Consider the following 24,552-nt stretch of genomic DNA (forward strand, 5'->3'; position numbering starts at 1 on the left):
GACCAATAGAATGTATTAATATTGCTTGTTTCATTTTAAGATAAGACCTGGCTGTACTGAAACTTGCTATATAAACCAGGCTGGCCTTGAACTCACAGAAATCTTCATGCTTCTGCTTCCAAAATTCTGGAATTAAAGGTCAGTATGTTAAAGCATGCTGGATGTGAGGAATTTTGGAGACATTTTAATTTTTAAAATGTTAAGAACCTTTACATATAAATATTTTTGAAAATAGATAAATTCAGTTGGAAGTACTTATTTTCTCCTCAATCAAGTTGGGTGAGAATATGCAGTATGCAAATGGTGTATAGACATATATGCATACAAAACACCCGAACAATTAAAAAATAAATGGATGACTATGCTATAATTTTTCGTGTTTGTTTTGGTTTTATGTTTCTAATGAGAAAAAAGAAAGAAAATGAAAAACTGTACAGTGAAGACCCTCCATACTCTTGACATTGATAAATTATGTAAATTCGTATTTTTAGCTGAGTTGAGATTATTCACATACATTCTTATTATTTAGCAAAAAGTCAAGGAAAGTGTCTCTGTAGCTAATGAGCAGAAGTGAAGGAGGCAGCAGAGAAGAACACAAGGCAGAAAGCACAAAGCCAGTGATCAGGTGTCTCATTATGGGGATATCAGGACACTGTGCCCCTAATAAAAAGGAGGCAGAAGGAACCTAGATGCTCTGAAGTTGAGTGTGGCTAAAGCCAGCCTGGGATGCATAACAAGACCCTAACTCAAATCCCCATATGCCTTAAAAAACATTAAAGAAGACAAATAAATTTGAAATGTTAGAAGGCTCAAGGCGAAACCATGAAGCTAATGCAGTTTGAGAGGAAGAAGAGGCTGCAGCTTTGCAGCTGCAGGCCAGTGGAGCCAGGGCACGCATTTGTGTTTCAGACTGAACTGCAACTTCAGTGAGCTTCACTAAACAAGTGATTGACCAAGCACGATCATCATGGCCGATCACCGTAGAAACACATACAGGCTACCTGAAGAGGCTCATCTCAGCCATTCAGCTCTGCAGTGTCCTACAAGGAAAAGGCGGGCTGGGGAGGAGCAGGAGGGTGTGCTCCTCTTTCCGAGCAGCTGCAGATGGTGGTGACTGTGGCCTGTTCTCCACATGTGCTTCCCTGATTCCACATGCCTTCAAATTAGAGCCACATTGGTCAGAAGCTTAGAGCTAAGCAATTGGATCAAACTGTTGATGGTCTGCTTCTGCTGTGAAGAATGAAGCTGAGAACAGGGGAGCAGGAGGGCTTCAGTAACTGTTCATTTGGGATGGGAGACAGTAAGCATCGGTCCATTTGTCAGGTCTTGTCTCCTCATACAAATCATGGTTACTTTCTAGGTGTGTTTTTATTATCTTAAAAGGTTAAGGTTGCACTTTGAACTCACTAAACTGCTGAAGCATTGGTCATTACCCACACCCATGTCTGATGGAGAGCCCACTCCTGCTTGCTCTTCTAACTTCCCACCCCACCCTGTCACTGCTCACTTTTGCTTTCTTGCATTCTACTAAGAATGCAAAACAGCTTTATTTCTTAATTTCCTTCTGATTTTTATCTTGTCTTTTTCAAAACTGTTTCTCCTTTGGATTGCTTAAGGATAACTGTTTTCTTAAGTTGAATACCCTTGACTTCCATCCTGGAAGAAGGGGCAGGCTGGTGTACTACCACAGATAGTGCTTACTGGAGATTGCATGTCGTGTTGTGTTCCTAAAACACAAGGAAAGGAGAGGAAAGGAATAGGAAAAGGAAAGAAAAAACTCTTGTATCCAAGTGAGGAGTCAGCATTTTAGTGTGCTTCTCAGGCCCAGAAGAGAGAACAAGAAAATTTGTCCACAAGTCATCTCATGTTGTGATTTTTCTAAGCCCACAGCTCCAATGCTAAAATTTTCATTTCAAAAGATATTTCTGAGTGCATATGGCCAACGTAGACCCACCCCTTGAGAAGTTACAGTTCCTATCTGAGTCTCATCCCGATGTCCATCATTCCTTTCTTTCATGTTAATAGGCTGGATGGATAGAAAAGCTGCTGCCCTATCACCTGGTGGGTATTCTTGGATCTCATCTGTGCCCATATTGTGTCTCAGAAGTTTCACATTGCCTCCAAAAACGTTTCACTCTTGCCCTCTGCATGAGTACTAAGTAGGTTAACTGTTAGATAGGGCTAGTACTAGGCAAGATAAGTACTTGGGGAGCAGGGCTGGAGAGATGACTCAGTGGTTAAGAGCACTGACTGCTCCTCCAAAGATCCTGAGTTCAAATCCCAGCAACCACAGGATGGCTCACAGCCATCTGTACAGCTACAGTGTACTCCTATACATAAAATAAATAAACCAATCTTTAAAAAACAAAAAAGTACTAGGAAGCATAAGTACTAGATAGTGTGAGAATTAGGTAGTAAGTATTAGGTAGTAAGTAGGTATTAGGTTCTGTGAAGATTCATCTTGGTGAACCTTCAACTGCTTTGAGCAGGCAGAACAAGTGTTAGTAGCCATTAAATGGCATTTCCGATAAAGAAAAAAGATCCTTATAAAGTCAAGAATATACTTACCACACAAGCCTGGAGTCACCCTGGACATTTGTGCTAAAGAAAGAAACTTAACTGTACCCAAAGACCGTGAGACTACCACCTACATTTACAGATTTAATGTAAACAAGAAGCTTACTTAAGGGGCTTTATAAGACTTGATTCTGGCTTTTCCTGTGCCACCACAGACCTATTGACTTGGAGTCTCGTAGATATGGAAGCAAGGAGGCCAAAGTTGGAAACAGTTACAGCCTGGGTTCTCTCTCAGCTAGGGGTAGGAGTACAGAGAATGGTGGGGGGCTATCTACAGGAACCCATGGTTGTGGTTCTCAGCCCTGCTCCAGTATTGTTAGGGTGACAGTCCTTCTGAGTTTATCAGTAATCACTGTTTTATTTCTCGGCTCTTCTGGATTCATGGCTGTGTTGGTGGGACGGTTCTTGAACCACTTGTCACATGCCGTCTGAAACCAGAGGCAGAGACAGCAGGGACACTCTTTGGGTGCATCTTGCCCTTACCCCATTCCCATGCCCAGCAGGACTGCAGAGTTCTTCACTACATCGGGTTTTCACATTGGTATGGTGTTGACATAAATCACATTTCCCGCCGATATTTGCTAGTGAGTGGAAGATGGCCAAGGCAACCACAGCACAGATGTCAGTTAGGAAAATTACACCCAAACCTGAAAGCACTGGCAGTGGAGATCTTGTTTATGAAAATTGGGAAAGCTCTCCCCTCACAGCCACTGACATCCCTGATTTATTGTTTCTCTGCTGAAAATTATCCAAAGATGTTTTTTCAGACATGAGCTGGTGAAAGCTGACTATTGAGGGTGGAGGAAGAGTAAAGTGCCCTCATGTCTGTGAATTGCTGTCAGCTGTAACATCTTTTTAACAGTGCAGTTCTTTTTGTGTGTCTGGAAAACCAGCCATGGAACTAAGATGACCCATAATACTGAAGAGTAAAAGCATCACAGTGCCAAGAATGTCCGACCCATTGTCAGGAGGCTTATTTTCACCCTGATGCCAGGGCTACCTTAAAGGGGTCCTTGGCTCAGTGGCCTAGCTGCGAACCTCAGTCTCTGTATATGCAGCTGTGCGCTTTGTTTATTGTTTAAATGCTGCTTCCAAACACCTGAGAGTTGAAGCTATAGTGAACGTCACTCCAGATCAGCCATCAGAGCTTAAAATAGGGCATTGTGTAAGTCATAGAGACAACAAAATTCAAAATTTGCATAATTTAAAGATTATAAATTTAATTTTAATGTACTTTTCATTATATCAATTAAAACATTTTACCTTTTTCATGTAAAATTATAGAGTACTTACTTTTAAAAACTGATTATGAAAAAACATCATTTATTGACTAATCTATCTGTAATATTTTACTGTTGTTTGAAGGTCAATAATATGTTAAGGTACTAATCCAAAGAGTCAATTTAGGACCTGGCAAGAGGGTCACAAGTCTGAGGTCAGCCTGGGTTATCTAGAGAGATCTTGTCTCAGTGATGATGGTGATAACAATAATATTAATAATAATAACCAAAAATCAAAGCAGCAGAATCAAATCTACTTGTTTAAAGTTTTTATGAGTATTGAAAACTAATTTTTATAATTTTCAAATTTAATTTCTTAAAAGAAGAAAGGGTATTTGTGAACATATTTCTCTAAAATTGTAGTACAGATATGAATAATTTTAATTCTAATGAATAAAAGTCATGGTGAATGTAAATACTTACTTTCCAGTTGTCAGTTGTGAGGAAATGGAAGATACAAAAAGATTGCTTCTTTCTTCCTATTGTATAATTAATGTTTAGAGGAACTTTAATTATCTGTTTTTTGTCCAGTCCAACATTGGATATTTTGTGCTTTTTCCCCTGCTGCTGATAATTTGGGGCTTTGTTGATGCTTGTGGTCTGCCCACAGGAGCTGCCTTAACAGAAGCAGGATCTTGCCTTTAACCCTTTGAGGAGAAGACCTAAGTTCATCATCATCTTCAGCCTTTCTTCTTTTCTACATCTGCTTGACAATCCCAATCCATAATGATCAGTGTATTGACATTATCTTGGAAACTTCAATTTTAAAATTATTTTGTGATCTTCATTTATTTTTCTATTCTTTGTATGTTCTGTTTGTCCACGGTCGTGACTCTTAGGGAGACCTGTTTGTTTGTGAGACCGGCTTATCCGAGTGCCAGGAAGGGCACAGGTGTGCAGTTCCATTCTTGATTCTGGCTGCAAGGAAGAGCTGATGTTACATCTTGAGCCTGAAGGCAGATGAAAATAACAGCTATGCCCAAAGCCATCAGGTGTGGGAGTGTCTCACAGGAACTGACAGTTGACCTGTTCTGACCTCGCTATTTGCTTGAGACCCACAACACTAAGAACAGTCTACTTCCAGCAGTTACAAATAAAATGTCAGAACTCATCAAGAAACATCCACACAGACACATGCAGAACCATGTTAGACTAGTTGTCAAGGCAACCAGTGACCTAGTCCAGTTATCATGGGAAATTTACTACCACCGAGAGTAAAATGAAAACACTTTCACACTGTATCAATCATGTACACACACAGTGTCCACTGTTTCAGCAGAGGGCAACACGAAGACACCAGCACAATCTTGTGGCTTCCCCTGGCTGCTGCTCACTTCTTTTTCTGTAATTGGCTTTTGGGGTCTGCATGTAATTAACTTTTCAGGTCCACTATAGACAACCAGGAAGGATTTCCTCATCTTGTATCTAAGAAGGAGCTTATATGAGATTGCCATGATGAGGAAGTTTCTTTGTAATGAACTCGCTAATAGTTATAGGCTTGAGTCTCTCAATGTACCTTACCAGGCAGGCTTTCTGCTTACTCTGTTTTTCTGTTTTAGTCAATTGTGTTTTTCTAAGAATTTGCTTCTTTTACCTAGATTTCCTAACCCTTTGGTACAAACTCATTTCTTCCTGGCATGTTTTTAGTAGTTTTAGGATCTGTAGTTACACACTTTCTTTCCAATCCTAGCCTTGGGTATTCTTGCTTTTTAACCTATTGCTGATAGCTTGTCTTTTCAGAGGCGCATTTTTGGCGTTGATGCCTCTGATCTGCTGTTGGTAGTTGCTTTAATAGCAGCAGCAGGATCTTGTGTTTACCCCTTTGAGGAGGAAACCCAGCTCCATCATCTTCATTCTTTCTTTTCTACATCTGCATTTGGGGCCTGAGTTTCTTGAGGTCTGCCATAGTTTCATAGGTCATATTTTCCATAGCATTCAGTTTAATGTATTTTCTAACTTCTATCTTCATTCTTTAGCATTTACCAGGGATCATTTTCCATTTGGAGGTTTTATAAACTCATCATCCTTAAAAATATGTATTATCTGCTTAGAACAGTTTAAGATTCACAGAAAAACTGAAAAGTAGACAGATGCCCCATATATCCCCTGCTTACTAAAGGTGTGGGTCTGCCTTGCCTTCTATCCATATTCCCACAGGAATGGTGCTCTCCCTAAAAATGGCAAAGCTAGGCCCACACTCTCACCACTGAGGTGCACTGGCAGCACTTGTGAAGCTGCACTATGATGGTTGGGACATGCATACAGTCAGTCCCATTACTCTGTAATACATGCTGATTGCATCGCCCCAAAATCCTGCCTGCACCTATTCACCATCACTGCCCACCATAGAAGCCATGGATTTTCTTGTCTGTGTATTTCCTAATGTCCTATAGATCCAATCATATAGTGTGTAGTCTTTTTAGATTGGCTTTTTTTTTCATCTAGCAATATGCATTTTAATTTCTTTCATGTCTTTTCTTGGCTTAATGGCTCATTTCTCTTTAATGAGCCGAATACTGTTTCTTTGTCAGAATGTACCACATTTGCTCACTCATCTGCGGAAGAGCATCTTTGCTACTTCCCATTTGTAGCAGTTATAAATAGAGCTGCTGCAAATGTCCCCACACAGGTTTGTGTGGCTATAAGGGGTTTTCTTTGTTTCTTTCATTTTTGTTCATTTTTTAAGATAGGCTCTTCTATGTAGAGCAGACTGGCCTTCAACTTAAAGAACACCTCTTGCCTTTCAAGGATTGGGATTTTAGGCATGTACCACTGTCACCATCTTAAAATTTCAGCTTTTCTGGATGAACACCAGTAAGCACAATTGCCACATCACATCGTGAAAGTTTAGTTTTGTAGGAAACTATCTTTTCCCTAAGTAGCAATGACTGTGTTGCATTCCTACCAACAATAAGTGAGATTCCTGTGGCTCGAGTTCATAGTATCTTTCAGTGTTTGCTTGTTTTAGACTAGGGGTGCAACTAAGTGTGTGAGAGTGTTCTTATTTTAACTCTATCTTCCTGGTGTCATATAATGTGGAGGATCTTTCTATCTGCCTATTTGACATATAGGTTCCTTTTCAGTGAGATTTCTATAAGGTTTCTCCCTCGCATTTTCAGTTGGGTTGTTTTTCATTATTCAGTTTTAAGCATTCCTTGTATATTTTGGATAAGAGACCCTTATCAGATTGTCTTTAATAAGTATTTTCTCCAATTTTAGGACTTGGATTTTCATTCTTCTGAGTATATCTAACCTAGAACAGATTTTTAATTTCAATAAAATCTTGCTTGTAAACTCTTTCTTTCATGGATCATGTTTTTAAGTTGTATCTAAGATGTCATTGCCAAGTCCAGGTGCATCTAGATTCTCTCCTAATTTGTCTTCTAGGTGTTTTCATTTAGAACAGTTATGAAACACTAGCATTACTTTTAGATATAGGTAATACTTACTAACTTACTTTAGTCTCTTACTGCTTTTCATATTATTTTAATATTCCTAATATAGGCTGCTGCTGCTTTTAAATTATCTGAATTTTTGCTTGCCTTGTAACATAAAGATGAAAGAAATGACATTTTCTTTAACTATTGTATTACTTACTTGTCTTGTTACTGTGACAAAATCCCTGATAAAAACTTGCTAAGGGTTTCTTTTGGCTTGCAGTTTGAGGATACATACATTGTGGCTGAGAAGGCACAGCAGCAGGCCTTTAGGCAGCTGGTCACATTGCATCTGTACTCAAGGAAGAGAGAGAGATGAATTCTGGTACTGAACTGGCTTCCTTTTCACTCAGTCCCAAATCCTAGCGATTTATATTTAAGGTGAGTCTTCTCACCTCATTTAGTCCAATCTAGAAATTCCCTCATAGATGTGACCAGAGACTTGTCTCCAGTAGGACTATAGGATTGTCATTTTGACAATCAATATTGGCCATCACAGGTATTGAATTCTAAGTTACCAATTCTTTTCCTTGAGCATCTCAGCAGTGCAGCTCCATTAGCTTCTAATGTCCATCATTTTATTATTTTCATTGCTAATGTCAATTTTACTGCTGCTTCTTTGAGATGTTTTATTAAATATTCTGTCTTTGATATTTTGTAATTTTATTCTAATGTACCCTATTATAAATCTCCCCCACAGCTCTGTTCATGTGTACATATGTGTGTTTATGTGTGAGTGCATGTTTTCCAAGTGAATTTTAAATGTTCTTGGAACCCTCCTTGGCATTCAGAGTGTGCATGTTTATATTGGCTTTGCTCACTGTGTCCTATGTATTCTGCCTTTCTGCTTCAATTTAGATATTTGCCCCCATCTAGATATTTTGTATGAACGAGTTTTCCAATTGACTAATCTTCTCTTCAGCTGTATCAATTCTACTCATTTATCTGTCTGTTGTATTCTTAGTTCTAACTCTTTCAGTTAGTTTTCTCTTCATCATTGTAATAACGGAAGACCTAGCATAAATAACATAAAAGTTTGAGATGTTTATTTTTGGTTCACAGTTGGACAAATCTAATTCCACAATTATTTGATCCCAGTACTGTGCCTCAGTGATGAAGCAGAGCATGACAGCAGGGGTGCCATAGTGGAAGGGAAAAACAAAGACCCAGTGACTTACTTCATCAGTCAGGCTCATCTCCCAATACTGCCATTAAATTTTGTACTTCTTTGGACCCCAAATGATGGTAATAAATATTTGGTTAACTCTTGATAGGGAATGAAAAAACTCTTAAAATGAACACCAAACTTTATATTATTTTTCTTGGTTTGATACTCAACCAAGTATTTGGTTAAAACCAAGATTTTTAGGTGTATCAGGAGTGGGAAAGAAATTAGACTTGAAATAATAAGGAAAATTTAGACCCTGGTCCATACAAAGACTATGAATAGTGTTGGTTTTTTGGCTTGTTGTTATTGTTTTTAATAGAATTGTGATAAAAATGTAGCTACAAAGCCCTGAACTTTCAGAGTCCAGCCATAGGAATGGCATCGCTTGAGTCTTAAACAGTAAACACCTGTTGCACACAGGGTGGCCCAATACTCCTTTGGCATTGGCATGGCTGGATTTACTCCCTTCGCCTCTCTTGCCAGGTCCCTGTTCCTCCCTAGTCCTTTTCCATCCCCTCTACGTTGCCAGACACTCTAAATTCTAAAAAGAAAACTAAGTGATACAAAATATTCTTTAAGTTTTATCCTTACCTCCTTAAAAGGACAAATTCTGTGTCCAAATTTTTTCCTATCTGGATGATATATTTGTTTAGTTTAAGGTGACAGCTGTCTACTGTACAGTTAGTCTGAGCTAGGTATTGTAGAGCAATAACATAAACAAAGCTCCTGCCCTCAGAGATCATGGTGCTGTTTGGCTGTTGTAGTCTCCACCCAGCACATGCACATAATACTGAGGATGGAGTCCATGGATTCTCCATGCTAGGCAGGCAAGCACCTTGTCCACTTGTATTTGCTGTGTTTATTCATTGTAAGAAATTACCTAGTAGAGGCAGTTAAGGGCTCATAGTTTCAGGAGCTTTCACTCCTTAGTGACGAGAATGACATAGTGCAAGCTGGAGGAGCCATTCTCATGGCAGTAAAGAGAGAAGTAAGACTAACCCTAGTGGCTCTGCCAGCCAGGCTCCACCTCTCTCAAAGTGTCACCAGCTGAGTGCCACTATTCAGACACACAAGCCTGTCATGGACATTCCACACTTGAACCTCAGCTCAAGATGATAACATAATGGTAGAATGTTCTGAAATAATTACTCATACAGTTCTATGTGGAACATTCTTGCCACATCTAGATAGCTTCTGTCTGCCCAAACATACATATGTTCCTACCTAGTGAGGCTAAGCTACATAGAACCAGGTGGTCCTGCTGTGTACTGTATAGTAGGCATAGAAATCCAAAGTGAGGAAGACAAACGAGTTGATCTGCGAGGCCTCTACATGATTTAGACCAGCTCTGTCTCAGCAACTTTGGCGCTCTGTGTTTTATGTATAGGCTTCTTCATAAAATTCTTTTGAAGAAAAAAAAATCAGGTCTGGAAGTGAATTTTTAAATCAGTGTTCTTATACATCAACAAAGCATTTAGGTGTTATGTGGGGGCACCTAAAATAACCTTCCTCCTTTGAAACATCAGTGCTGGAATAGCTATAGGCAAGCTTGAAAAGAGAAAGATTTGTTAAACTCTTGTCTCACATGAGAAGGATCCTCGGAAGGGGTGTGGGGCACTGTCAGACAAGCTTGATAGGGCAGATTGCACTGCAAACTGCAACTACAGCCCAGCCAGCAAAGAATCAAAACTTCAGAAAAGATTTCTAAGCAACATGAGGCAAAGCCCATGCCAACCGTATTGGTGTGGATACCCTGTGCCTCAGCGGGCTCCATGTTTACTCTCAGTCTGTCAGGTCCACTTGTAAAGTGATCTGTTTCAGTCTGAGCATCTGAGATGCCTGCGGCATGTGAAAGGTAAACTAGAAACATAAGTAAATAAAAATAGAATATAAACTCTGTGAAATGGAGAATATGATACCCATGCAAGGGCTAGCTGTGGTAGCTCACCTCAGTAAAGCCTAGCATTTGGCTTCAGACAGAAGAATCTAGAGTTCAGGACTAACCAGGGCTATATCAGACTCATCTCCAAAAAAAAATAAAATAAAATAAAATAAAATGTAGAAAGTATTCTTTTTAAAGTTTTATATATGTATGTTTAGTTTTGATTGTGTGTGTGTGTTAAGATGTGTATAGAGATCCCATAGAGTTGCAGCTCTCGGTCGTGAGTCACTTGACATGGGTACTAGAAATGTAAGTCAGTTAACCACTCATTCTCCATCTCTTCAGCCCAAGAAAGCATTCTTGAACAAAACCTTTGGGGCCTAGGAATTGGGCTTTAAGGGGAGAAAATGGGTCAGTTGTTTCTAGGAAAAAAGTTCCACAAAACTAAATTTTTTTCCTGTGATATAGGTAGTACAGAGAAGGTGATGGCAAAGGTATACCCAAACTGGCTTTTCTCTGTGATGCTCACAACCCTTAGTAGGACAAAGAGCACTTCCTTGCATAAAATCCCTGTCCATTTGTGATTTCTCCTCTGACCTGCAGAAAATGGAAGTAAACTTGGTATAAATGCCCATCAAGCAGTCAAGCCTCCATGTTCAAATCACTTCAGAATGTAGCATGAGGCTGCTTCTAAGCCAGTTTTGTTTCTGGTGGTAATGTTTCAAGTATCTAGAAGCTTCTATTAGGCTCCACTGGAACAGTGAAGAACCTTTCTCTTGAGCATTGGCCCTTAGCCCCTTGAAACTGCAGAAGACAGCTGCTATCTTCTTACCTTGTCCCCTCCTATCCCCACCCCTTCCAACTTCATCCCTGTTCCGTACTTCCTTCACAGCTCTAAGGTCTCTCTGGAATTTGTGGAGGTGAAGATTTAGGTCTGGGCAACCAGTTAGAAATATGAATTGCTACAGTGAACTCTGAGTGGCCTTTCAATTTGCTGACAGAAATTTACTCCTTGTAGACCCCCTCTCCCCCGAAAAAAAGCAGGTAAGGTCATTTGGAGTTGAAACAAGCATGCTGTCGGTGTGTTTGAAAATGAAATTATAATTAACCTACTGATGGCTGTGAGGTGTTACCTTGAACTCTGTGTGGCCTCTTGGCACAGCGGCTGAACTTGCTTTATTGAATACCCAGAGACCTGAACAGGTGAAATCAGGATGTGTCCGGGGCCAATTGTACTTTCAGAAAGAAGATTATATCTCTGTTAGTGCTGACTGTAAGAGGGCTGAGGATTAACTGAGCAGCACTAAACAGAAAATAAAGATGAGCTTTGACTGCCCACGCCTGTATGAATTTAATGTGTGAAAACTGCTAAGTAAAATGACTCTACTTGCCTGTTCTATGACTTCATTCCTGGAGTGTAGGCACGCAAGATTATTGAAGGTGGAAATCAGATGACATTTACATGTCTAAAAAAAGACAAAAACACTGTTATTACCATAGAGAGCAATGAGGTGCTGTCAGATTCTGTGTCCATACAGGCCTGAGCTGGACCGATCGGTTTCTGGAAGTGTTTGGCATGGAGAGGAGCTGTATGGTGGAGAGTGATTGTCCATAGAAGGTGTATTCTAAAATGAACATGTAGCCTCCTCAGATAGTCAGCAAATCCAATAATGGTGCTCTAGATACCAATGATTAAGGGAACACCTTGCACAGTTCATTGCCAGAGTCACTCCTGACACCGTGTCACTGCCTGAGACTGAGTTTGTCTTATGCTTTGTCACATAGAACAAGAAAAGAACCTTACTACTCAGTTGCAGCTGTCATTGCCTCTTTTCTCTCTAATTATGTTATGTCATCCCATGGTAAAGTCTTCTTTTATAAAAGCAGAAATTTGGGTCCCTCCTTGTTTTGGCTGAGAACATCCATTGTTAGACTAAACAAACTGTTAGTTTCACTCTGTACCTTTGACAGGCTGGCTAGAATGAAAGCTCCTGTTGGTCTAATAAACAAAGAATAGTAATCTGCAATGAATTGTATTACTGGCTGAAATTCCTCTCTTCATAGCATCCAAATGATCTAAGTGTACAGCTTTGCTTCATCGCCGTGTGTGTAAGGAGCACGGAGGTCTTCTTGTTTGAAAAGGAGTTCTGAGGCTGGAAATACAGAGTGAAGTGGTGAATGCTTGAGTGAGAGCCTGAGTTCAATTCCTAGCAAGGGCTTTTTAAGTTTTAGTTCAGGCACACATGCAACAGCTCTTACCTCCCCGGTGCGTCTTTGACCAGCATAGCAGAGTCGGTCTCCACACACACACACACACACCCCCTCCTGTTTGTGCCTATATTTTTCTCTACCTCTCTCAGTCTCTTTCTGTCTCTGTCTCTCTCTCTGTCTCTCATGTCTCTGTCTCTCTGTCTCTCTCTGTATCTCTGTGTGTGTCTCTCTCTGTCTCTCATATCTGTCTCTCTCTCTCTCTCTCTCTCTCTCTCTCTCTCTCTCTCTCTCTCTTTCTGTGTGTGTGTGTGTGTGTGTGTGAACTTGCTGAAGTGAGTTTCCTCACAGGAAGCCAGGAGTCCATTGAGTCACTGTCCTTTTGCTAGGCTGCTTATTGAGCATTATTAACGACCTGGGGAAATTTGTGTCTCTTAGAAAGAAAGCACTTTGTATTTGTCTAGTGTGTCTCACCAAGCGCAAATATGGACTAGACTGTCCGGCTGTAAATAAGTAGGTGTGACAAGATCAGTGCAGCATTGAAGAAATAGGCTGTCCAGTTCCACCTTTGGCTCTTGTTTAGATATTAGTGGATTTATGTACTCTAACGCTATGGTGTAAAGTGACTTAACGGTTTGAAGAGGCTTGATTCATCATCCTTGAGAAGGCCTAGCTGTAGGAGTATAGAGCAGTGGTCTCTGACCAAAGTCAGGAAGCTGTAAGAAGGGACTGTATACATCTCTCCTTTGTCCCTTTTTAATGAGTCCTAGAGCCCAGCCTATGGAATGTTGAGAGAGACCTGTGTTCAGGATGGGACTTCCCTCCTCAGTTAAGCCTCTCTGAGAATACTCCCCAGACACACACAAAGATATATATCTCATTAATTCCCAAGGTGTTTTCTTATCCACTTATAGCTGCCAAAGTAGCCTTGCTGTAATACAAATTTAACTAACCAACTCTACTCTGCCCCCTCAAGGCGCCCTCCTCAGGAGGAGGCACTTTATAATGTAAGAAGACTCACTGGATTCTGGAACAACAAGGTTTTTAAAGAAAAAGAGGTTTAACTGTGCGTGGAACATTCACTGTGACCCTTTGCCTACTTCAGCTTCAGAAAGAATGCAGCCCAGGATAGCAACAAATCAAGGGTTGACTTCTAGGGAAAGCTTTTAGCCTTATGTACTTGCACCATATTAGTTAGGGACTGGGTATCTTCCCCAGTACGCCCTGCCTCCTTGTAGATATATTTCTTGCCATCCCTGTGTTATCCCCACAGATATGACATAATCAAGTTTCTTACTGTGTGTGTGTGTGTGTGTGGTTTCCCTTGCAAACATTTACTTGCCTTTTAAAATCTGTCTGATGGTTGCCCACCCCCCACTTCACTTAAGCCTGCACCCATGAATACCAATAGAATGCTGTCATAGTACTTCAGGTGGTAGCATATCCACTTTTCTGTGTCTCCTCCATTAGGCTGTAAACCATGTAAGACAGACAATGCTGTTTTACTATTCTGATATCTTTGTCTTGGTTCTTGACACACAACAGTGATTCAGTGCTTGTTTGTTCACTGCATAGACAAGCAAATGAAAAGGTTTCTGTGGGGGAGGGGGAGCATTAAAAGGAACCCAGGTAACTTCTGATGGGAAAGATGCTTAGAAGTTAATAGCAAGGCATGTTAATGTAGTATTTGGGTTTTAAACTACGGGCTGAAGGTCCTGGGCACACACTGCATCTCAGCATTGAATCCACCACTGTGGTGCGTACCTGGGTGTGAGAGGCTCTTCTAGTTGGGTGTAAATTATTGCTGCAATTGATTGACTTAGACTCCAAAGTCAGTCATGCCAGAGAAATCTGCCAAGTGTTTACTTTCATCTTACACTTGCTCATTAATCCAATGTGAGTTTCAAAAAACAAACTTTTTCTTTTCTTTAGTATTTGCAGTATTTGAGACTAGACTTTAATAGGAGGGAATTAATATTTTTGTCTAGATTGTACTTTAACTCATTCTTTTGGAAGTGGCCAGTTTTATAAAGAAAATTAGTGTAACAACAATATTACTATGTTCCTGTTTGGGCCAGATTTAGGAATCCCTCTCAACTGATCCTCAGCCCCTAAATATAGAAGTACAACTCTGGAACTTAATCTATTTCTTTTCCTGTCCTTAAGTCCCAGTTATCCTCCTCTCCAGGGATCTGGAAACAGGCAACAGAAGCATTTTGGAAATAAATAATAAGGACTATGTGTTTATAGGAAAGAACCCCTGGACAAGCTGAGCTCAGTGCTGGATGAGGTGATGCTGGGTAGGTTCAGGGTCAGGCCAGTGAGGCAGGGAAAAGGCAGAGACTCTTCCACCCTGGGCCTTTTAACCCCTGCCAGTGACCTGAGGATTTTCTGAATGAATTACCATAATTGGATTTCATTCATAAAAGAGAAGTTTCCTTGTGCACCAAATATGCTTTGCAGTTGAGACAGGGAAAGAGAAAGAAACCCAACAGGAAATACATCTTTGTAAAGTGAAAAGGTGATGCGCTGAGTCCTGCAGGCACTGGGCACTTATCCAAGGTGACCTCTTCATAACCCTCTGGCACCCTGGCTCACCCCGCTTCACCACACAGCCAGCGTTTACCAGGTGGATTCACTTTCTTTCCTCCCTGATAAGGCAGGGAGGGACCTTGACACACCCAGACCCATATCCAGTCTCCTTTCCTGTTTTCCCTGACCCTGGTCAGATACAACCCTGGGTGATAATGCTGCTGAAGCATACAGTAAACCAGATCTGTCGTATCCATGTGAGGGAGGGCAAGGGGCAGAAAAGCAAAAAGGCCACATGGGAGTTCAGCTTCACCTCTAGGTGACCTTGGCTGTGTGTGAAGTACACAAGAGGAATTGCCAGGACCTTGCAGCCTGTTCCTATCCAGCACTGCTTTGACTTAGCTTGGCTATAGAGCAACTTTTATAGAGAACTTTGGCAAAAACCAATTCTCTGTGAGCTGCATATCCGAACCCAGAAGCATTAATCATAATGAACACGCAACTTTTCCCTATGGCAACATTGCTTAGCACCAGCATTTTCTCACAAGGAGTTTTTCATTCTAAGATCAGGAAAGTGAGTAGATGTCGTCTTTGTATGTATTTACCACCGCTGTCCCTTCCTCCTCCTCTTCCTTTCCTGTTTCTTCCCTTCTTATTTTCTTCCTTCTTTAATCCCCTCTCTTTCTCTCCTCTTCCTCCTTATTTCAGTCCTTCCTTCTTCCATCTTTTCAGTCCATAAAACATCTTTCTTAGCCGTGAAGCATTTGTTTTGACAAACCAACTCTTACCCTCCACTGCCCCTCCTCCAAAGAGATGCTGTTATAGAGCATTGCACACTTCGCCCTAGGACTAGGACTACGGAAGACTCCCTGTAATCGTCGAGCCCTTGATGAAAATATCTGAGAGAATGCAGAACAGTGTACAGAAAGAACACATCCCCACAAATCAGTGGGAAGATTTCTAAAACCCCTACTCTGGCTTCAGTCCTGCACTAGATGCCTCCCGCCACTCCCATAATCAGGGATGCACATCACCAACTCTGGAGTGGGAGGCTGCTCAGGGGAAGAGTAATGATCAAGCGCTTTCATATTTGGAAACTTAATGAGCTTTGCTTAAGCTTCTGATCTCTCCTTTCCATGCTGTCTGATATACATAAAGATGAAGAAAGCAGAGACTCAAATGTCATCTTGAAATTCACTTAGATCTGCCCTTTCCTCCACACCATCTAGGTGCAGCTTTATTTTCTGACCACTGAATGCTAAAGATTAGTAACTAGAGGACATTGGTATCTTTTGCTGATACCCTTTGAAGAAGGAACTGCTGATAAGAAAGCAATTTTGTAAAAAAAAAGAAAGAAAGAAGGGAAGAAAGAAAGAGAGAGAGAGAGAGACAGCAAGCAAGCAAGCAAGCAAACAATTTTGTTATGTTTTCAACCGAGACTCCTTGTGAGTTCTGGGTAGTGGGTGGGGAGTAAGAGAGTAAATGGAAGAATGGCCCCACTAGTGGTTTCTTCAAAATCTATGGTTTAATATGTCTCGAGTTCACATTTCAGGTTTTTTTTATCCTGAACACTAACTGTTAGCAGTAGGAAACTGACACAGCCCATACCTCTCTGTAGAAAAAAAAATGGCAGTCTTAGGAAGCATATGGTCTAGAGCAGCCTGCTGGCCTTTGCTCGGGATCCTGTTTTATGATTCAGGGTAGGGTCCTCCTAGTGCTGCATTTGTCTACCCAGGAATTTTAAATCCTGCCAAGTGTCCCATTGCTGTGACCTTTACAACCCAGGCTTCTGGAAAGTTCAGTGGTTCAGAGCCTCCACAGGTTCATCTCTGTAGTCTTTGATCTTGAATACTCTAGCTTGTTTTTCTAGGTTAGAACAGGGCTGACAGGATGGCAAGGGAGGCCAGGGCATATTTGGAGATTCCCTGCCCTTGTCCATGCCTCACTCCCCTGATGGATGTACTGTTGGGCTCTGCCATGCCCTCAAACATGATGACTTAACAGATCACTACATAGCTTTTCAAAGCTCTATAAAGGCTCCTTATTCCCTTGATTACCATATGCCACTCATCAAGGATTTACAGTGTACTAGGAAAAACTAAGTATGTATTTACATGTTATCTTAGGTCACCCTCCTGAGCCCATGTAAGATAAAATTATTAACATTTTATTGATGAGGAAATGGAAACTCAAAAAGCCAGTCACACTAAGGAGCTAAGCAAGGAATCTAAGGCAGGCCTTCTGGAGCCTGAGATATGAGTGTACTGTTTTGTGTCTACCTGTTTGTGACCTCATCCAGAATCGTAACTCACGGCTAGCTGCTGCAGATCTGGAACAGCAAATGTTCAGATAACCATAGACTCTGCCTTGAAGTTTCAAGGGGATGTCAGTAGTTCAGCCTTTACCTTAGTTCAGGATCCTTACACACAAGAGATGAATTTCTGTGTAGCTTAAAGTAAATACAGGCAGCATCCTGGCTTCATTGAGACTTAGTATTTGGGGGAAATTTATGAAAATAAATAAACACAATATTCCCACAGTCTATAATGGAAAATTTTTAACTTTATTTTAAAATCTATCGAAATAGTAAGAATATAAAATTGTGGGGGAAAAGGACCATTCTATAGCTTACATAGCATCAGGATGAAGCAAGCCGTTCATATCTTGAGTTAGACGTTTACTACATTTACCTTTCTGTTTACTTTTTGCTGCTTGGCTGTGGGTGCTATGTAATATTGCATTGTTCTCCAGATCTTGTGCATCACGCTGTATAATATGGCAACACTCTCTGTGCCTTAATACCATCTAATTTTTCCTCTTAGTCTTCCTTATGTCAGTAGTTGAACATTTAAGTTCTTCTTGGTTTTGTTGTCACAGAAAGCACCTTGTTGAACATTTTATTGTTTACCCATACATATGGGTGTTTCCTAGGCATCTTCAAACTTGGAGTCCTTGGAAACATAATGCTTTTCTTGTTGAATCACCCTTTTCTTGATGAATGTGAGATTTTTTTTGTTGTTTTTTTTTAATTGGATAATTTCTTTTATTTACATTTCAAATGTTATCCCCTTTCCTGGTTTTCCCTCCAAAACCCCTCTACCCCTTCTTCCCTCCCCTTGCTTATCAACCCACCCACTCCTACTTCCTGGCCCTGGCATTCCCCTACACTGGAGCTTAGAGCCTTCACAGGACCAAGGAAGGGCCTCTCCTCCCATTGATGACCGACTAGGCCATCTTCTGCTACATATGCAGCTGGAGCCATGAGTCCCACCATGTGTGCTCTTTGGTTGGTGATTTAGTCCCAAGGAGCTCAGGGGGTACTGGTTAGTTCATATTGTTGTTCTTCCTATGGGGCTGCAAACCCCTTCAGCTCCTTGGGTTCTTTCTCTACTTACTTCATTGGGGACCCTGTGCTCTGTCCAATGGAAGGCTGTGATCATCCATTTCTGTATTTGTCAGGCACTCGTAGGGCCTCTTAGGAGACAGCTATATCAGGCTCCTGTCAGCGAATGTGGGGAAAAGTGTTCATAGTCAAAGAAGAAGGATGCAGATGGCATTGGTGTTGGGTATAGAAGTGGCTGTGTTGATGTCCCATTTAGTAAGCAGAATGGCTCAACAGACAAAACAGAGTTGAGTAAACACGACAATTCTTCTTTGTTTGGTACACTATCTTTTTATATACACTCAGGGATAGGCCCATTCTTTAATTCAGAAAAAGGAAATAAAATAGCTTATGCCCAGAATTCAGGATCTGCCAACTCTGTGGTATCCCTAGCCAACTGCTCTCAGGATCTTCATGGCATTTTGACTGTCAGAATGCTTTACTGTGATGCCTTGTGGTGGGACCTGAGAAAGGGAGAGGGGTTTGTTTTGTTTTGTTTTCTTCGCAGGAGTGGCTGGGTGCCTTGAGCCTGTACATTGTCTAAGCATTCTGCAGGATGTATAAAGTATTCGTTTACTGTAGTTAGTGGCTGTGGCTGTGACTTTATCTTCTTCTAGCTCACTTTCCAGTGTAACAGGATAAGACCACTCCTGCCATTATGATTTACCATGCAGTAAACAATGAGGGCTTTTGGACTGCACTTTATGGAACTCTTTTATTCAATCTCTCCTCCCAGCTCCTTTGGGAACAAATTGACAATTGATATTTCTCTTTTGGATTTCTCAGTGAATTCTGCATTCCTAGATTTAGTTTCTGTTTGTGATTTGGCTTATAAAATCCATTGCTTTCAGGATGAGACTGGCTTGCATCCAGCATAAAATATTCTGCCTGTCTGCCCAGAGGTAGGAAGGGAAGGATAGCACGGCTGGCCCCAGCTTAGTTGTTGTGTTCTTACTTTCCTCCAACCACATCAGTGTCCCTCTTCAAGGACTGGGGATCAGTGTTGACCATGAAGCAGAGTCTCTTCCCAGCAACTCATCTTCAGCCATGAAATGCTCAGGCCCCTCAGACAACACACTGGGACAGGCAGCTCACTTACTCTCACTGTAGGACTTCATAGGACAGTTTAGCTCATCTATAGAGAAGGGCTTCCTGGACCCTGTGACTCCTTCCCTCAATCCCATGCCAGTGTAATTGGGCCCACATCCAGATCACATGTTGCTTCACTCTGGCTATTTGTATTCTGTGCGTGCATGTTCTTTGATGCCCATGTGCTTTGCTCATTGTCTGTGACTTGTCATATGACCATTACTGAGCTCCTTTCTGTCAGGCCCCCTCTTGTATGAATTTTACTTGTTGATGCTTTTCGTATTGCTGCTTTCCAGTAAGTATATATTAAATTAATTCCATGTGTATTTGAGGGGTGTGTTCAGAACTTGTAGGAGGTAGGAAAGCTATACAGTGAAAGTAACTGCCAGTTCTCAGCTATTATGCAGCAAACAGGCTATTTTCCCAGTGCTCCCAAGCTTAGTTGTAACTCCTGTCCTAGGTTTGTCACTTCCTTCTGCACCTCCTATGCACACTGTCCATCAGAACTGATTAAGTGTAAGTGCAGCTTATGGGTTACTATTATTATTACTGCCTTTAACATAAAGGATGCTGTTGCCTGGCCACTCTGCTGTTGGCAATTTAGTTGGCAGGTCCAAGGAATCTGACTGGACTGCCCTGGACCTCCTAACCAAAGACTACAGCTGCTCAAACCTGATCCACCTCTGCACACTTGATCCTGTTAGAGAGCTGCCCTCCAGCACACATTCTTTTCCTTTCTAGGCAGTGGTAGAAACCCAATAAAAGCAGTTAGTCTGGCCTAGAGACCTGCTTTTGTTGTTGTTTTGGTTTTGGCTTTTTGATTGTTTATTTTATTTTGAGGCAGAATCTGATATAGTCCTGCCCTCTGTAGTAGAGAATAATCTTGAACTTTTGATCCTCCTACCTCCCAAATTAGATGAGAGCCCTGATCCACCACTTTGCCTTAGAAGTGGTTCTTGGTCCTCAGATTAAATGTTTTTCAACCATTTCTTTTCCATTCCCCATACTCTGTTGCCATATGGGAAAAACATTCTGATTTTCTGACTAGTGGGTTATTTACGTATGAGATAGGCAATGAGGATCAGGAAATACATGTCCTGTTTCTATCTCTGCTATCACCTGCTTCTGTATGTGTTACAATTACTGTAACCTTTGTTAGCGTCTATCATACACTGATAATGTAATGTAATGGGAAGCCATTAGCTATGCTAAGTAATAAGCCTATGCCTAAGACCTGGCATCTCATTTAGAGAGCCACAGAAGGATCCTGGAAAAGTTCGTTTATAATGAAGTTAGTTGAGCTAGTAAGAGTCTGAAAACCTTGTGTAAAACACTGGATATTTGTTGGCAAAGAGGACAGTCAGTGCTTCATGATCTCCAGCTTCAAATCTAAAAAGGTCTGGTTAAGAATTATGCAATACTCACTTCTGTTGCTTGCTAATCAAGACCTGTCCTGAAGTTTCCGGGTAAGCACATTGCCTCAGTGTAAGAGGCACCTGTTTACAGGTGGCACCTCTAGGATTAAAGCCACCTGCATTTCCTCACACTGGAGGTTGCGTGTGCAGAAATGAGCCAAGTTTACAAGAGGCATTTCTTATTGGACAGTGAGTTTCAGTCAGTGGTCCCTAAAGTCTTTTCCAAATCTCAAAACCTATCATGTATTTGGAGGGAACAGACTTTTTCCAGCCCTCACTTTTGTGATCCTAAAAGATCTCTAATTATTTCCAAAACGTTTTTTAAAATCCTCTTTAAGGGTAGGTGAGGCATATGGCGTTGTTTTTCGTCGTGACAGACTAGGTCTCTGATGCTCGTGTCACATGTTCCCTGGAGGGGGTGCTCCAAGCACTCGCGTCTTCTCCTCCCTCCTCCAAGCACATCTGCCATGCTCTTTTTCTTCCTTGTAAGAGATTTTTTTTTTTTATTTCTTTGGATCTTTACAGGTGGTAGCAATTTTGGTTCATCTGACTTGATGGTATGAAATTCTAAATAGTTGGGGGTCATTTGAAATGATTACTGTAGCTTTGTGCTCTGGAAGCCTGGGGGTGTGTTGGAGCTGCTTAGTTTATAGTCCTTGTCAACATCGGCTTCATCTTCTCATCTCTAACAGACAGCGGAGGGTTCACATGGTGGATGTCATGCAGCATTATAGCAGTCTCTAAACTGACTCCGAGTCTAGAGAGAAGAATTCCATAGATTATCACCAGACAAAAGTGAGGCTCCCATGTCATGGGGTGTTCTCTGTGGGAAAGCCCTTTGGGATGCACTCTTTTGTGTGGGAATTTCTTCACCTCACCTCCTTCCCCAGGATTAAGTTACCAAGAATTGCAGCTATTAAAAGGGAATTGCCAGGATCGTCTCTGTTCTCTTATCAAATGATCTAGATGGCTTTTTTTCCTTCTCCCATCTTCTTGCTGAAATCTGCTGCAGCCTGTGTTGTCTGTGAGATTTTCTTCCCATTACACTTGCAGGGTGTTTGAAATCCTGTCTAGATTATTGGCATTGGGGACAGGCAAAGGGGTTCTTTATCTTTGAACTTGATATTTGTGGTGACATTTTTTAAAAACAATTTTATGATTTCACAGAGATTGAATTCATGATTCTCTATACAATCAACGCTTTGTTTTCCAATAGGCTAGCTCCAAAGTGTCAACTTTTAAAAGTAGATCACCATTCTTTCCTAGCACTAGTCAGAGCTACTTCACTTGTGATGATTTTACTCCTACGGCAGCGGGGCCCAGGGGCCATCACCTTCCTCTCGTATGGGCACACACGGCTTAGTTTCTCTCCAGATACCTATGCTTAGATGATATGTAATTAAAGTGCCGTCTTATTGTCATATATAGACATGAAGAAGGAATATAATTTCTGCAAAGAAAACACAATGGCATGCTGAGCTAACGCTAGCTGGGGCTCCGTTGCTCAGGTAAAACTTGGGCTGATTTCAGCAGCCGACATTCCCAAGCATTATCCATGGGAGGCCAGCTACTGTGGAAAACAGCTTAGCAGTTCCTTATGCAACTCATTATAAATCGACCTTAGAACACAGGACAGAAACATTAATCCACAGACACTTAGAAAATAATGCTTACAACAACGTATTCCTAACTGTAAAAACTGAAACATCTTGAGAGTCCATCACAGAAGAATACGTAGGTTGTATTATATTTTTAAACAATGCCATCCTACCCTCTAATAAAAAAGAAGTTGCTGCTGATACATAAGACAATATGGTCGCATTTCTAAAATAGTATATGGAACGACAAATACTAAGAAAGGTTTATTTCATATTCTTGACTGAATTAAATCTTGCAGTAAGTGTCTATAATTGTTATAGATCAAGCAAATCTTGTCTATGTGGGGAAAATGAAAACAGTGGCTGCTGCTGAAGAGTTGGAAGTGATGGCAGAAAACCCTGTTCTCACGGAAGTTCCCATTATAACTGAACATGCATTTGTCAGAATTTATCTTAACTGTACGCTTAAGATTCGAACATTTCATTATTTGTAAATTTGATCCACGAATAAAAAGTAGAACCACAAAAGAATATTGAAAGGAGGCAATGATATGTGTGATGAAATTGATTACAATTTGGATACAAACATATCAAGAAAGGATAAATCTATACATTATGAAATAAATATATGTAAACTGTAGAAGCTATGTATTGTGTGTTTGTACATTTACTGTTAAGTTGTTCAACTTCTGTCTCCAAAACCAATAAGCTAGACATGGTGGCATATGGGAGGTAGAGCCAGGAGGGTCAGGAATTCAAGGTTATCCACAGCTACATAGCAAGTCTCAGGACAGCCTGGGATACATAGACTCAAAAAAAAAAAAAAAAAAAAAAAACTCAACATTTCCGTATGTTTAAAAATATTTGAAAACTGCTGGTGGTTGCATGGAGCAGGGAAGTAGTAAAGCCACAGTAACAAGAAGAGCTGGATTTCTGTGCACCGAGTCCTCCAACACCATTTGTCATTATTGTTTCTCCGTTAGTGAGCATTCTGTGGTCACCTACTCTGGGCTCAAGATAAATGTAAACCTGTCCAAGCAGGGACCTTTAACATACACAAATCTAACATGCTCAGCACACAGTCCGCTTTATATTACTAAAGGACCCTGTGAAATGTTAGAGAATGAACCAGCCTCCAGCTTAAAGAAAAAAAAAAAAAATCAGGAGTGAAGTTCCCAGGTGGTCCCCACTGAGATATTTCCATGCTACTCCTCAGGACCTGGAATGCAGAGACCAGAAAACTGTCTGTCTGTTACCTTATGCATTAACTTTGTTCTATCTTGTAGCTAGTGACTAGCTCAGGCATGAGGAGATGGCTGATTGGGGGTGGACTAACTCCTGCTTTGATCTCTATGAGGCGAAGAAGAGGATGCTGTTTCATTGATCTTCCTTGAGTCTTCCCTACTGCAGACTTCATAAGCTGCCTCCATTAGGATCGTGAGGGAGCTGACAGACACGTAATTCAAGCTTAGTGTGTTAACAGGCCTTGTTAGCACATTGCATTCAGCTGCTGGTAAACATCAGAATATGTTGCCTTTGATTTAATGACCCCCAGACTGCCAGTGGTTCTTCATGCTGCTAAGCTTGAGTTTACTCAGTATCAACTAATATTAATGATTAAACCTCAGCTCTAAAACACATGGCATTTATCCAATTTTAGTATCATCAGAAATTAAATGTAGGGAAGAAAAAGGTTATTCTGAGAACCAAGAAGATAGCCCAATCCTTGGTTGAAAAACAAAGCAACTTTCGTCAAGCTTGGCCTTTCCTAAGGAAGATGTGTTTTCCTTTATGTATTTAAGTTATGTGACTTCTGAAAGATGGAAAAGATTTTGAGAATATTACTCTCAGATGTGGTAAGTCCATGCTGGCAGGCCTCACTTAAATACAGACACTCTGAATAATCCCTGCTACACCTGGCCTGTGCTGTGTTACAAATGTGCTTTTCATTTATGGAGAGAAAGCTCTTCACCACTGTCATCTT

At 40.9% G+C, this 24,552-nt stretch overlaps 1 protein-coding gene across 1 annotated transcript in view; it reads left to right on the forward strand.

Annotated features, from left to right (window-relative positions):
- Positions 1-24,552, forward strand: part of Exoc6b (exocyst complex component 6B) — a 456,105-nt gene that overhangs the window by 371,569 nt on the left and 59,984 nt on the right. The window lies entirely within an intron of this gene.

Source organism: Mus caroli, unplaced genomic scaffold (assembly GCF_978045245.1).
Source record: "Mus caroli unplaced genomic scaffold, Mus_caroli_1 scaffold_7, whole genome shotgun sequence".
NCBI lineage: Eukaryota > Metazoa > Chordata > Mammalia > Rodentia > Muridae > Mus > Mus caroli.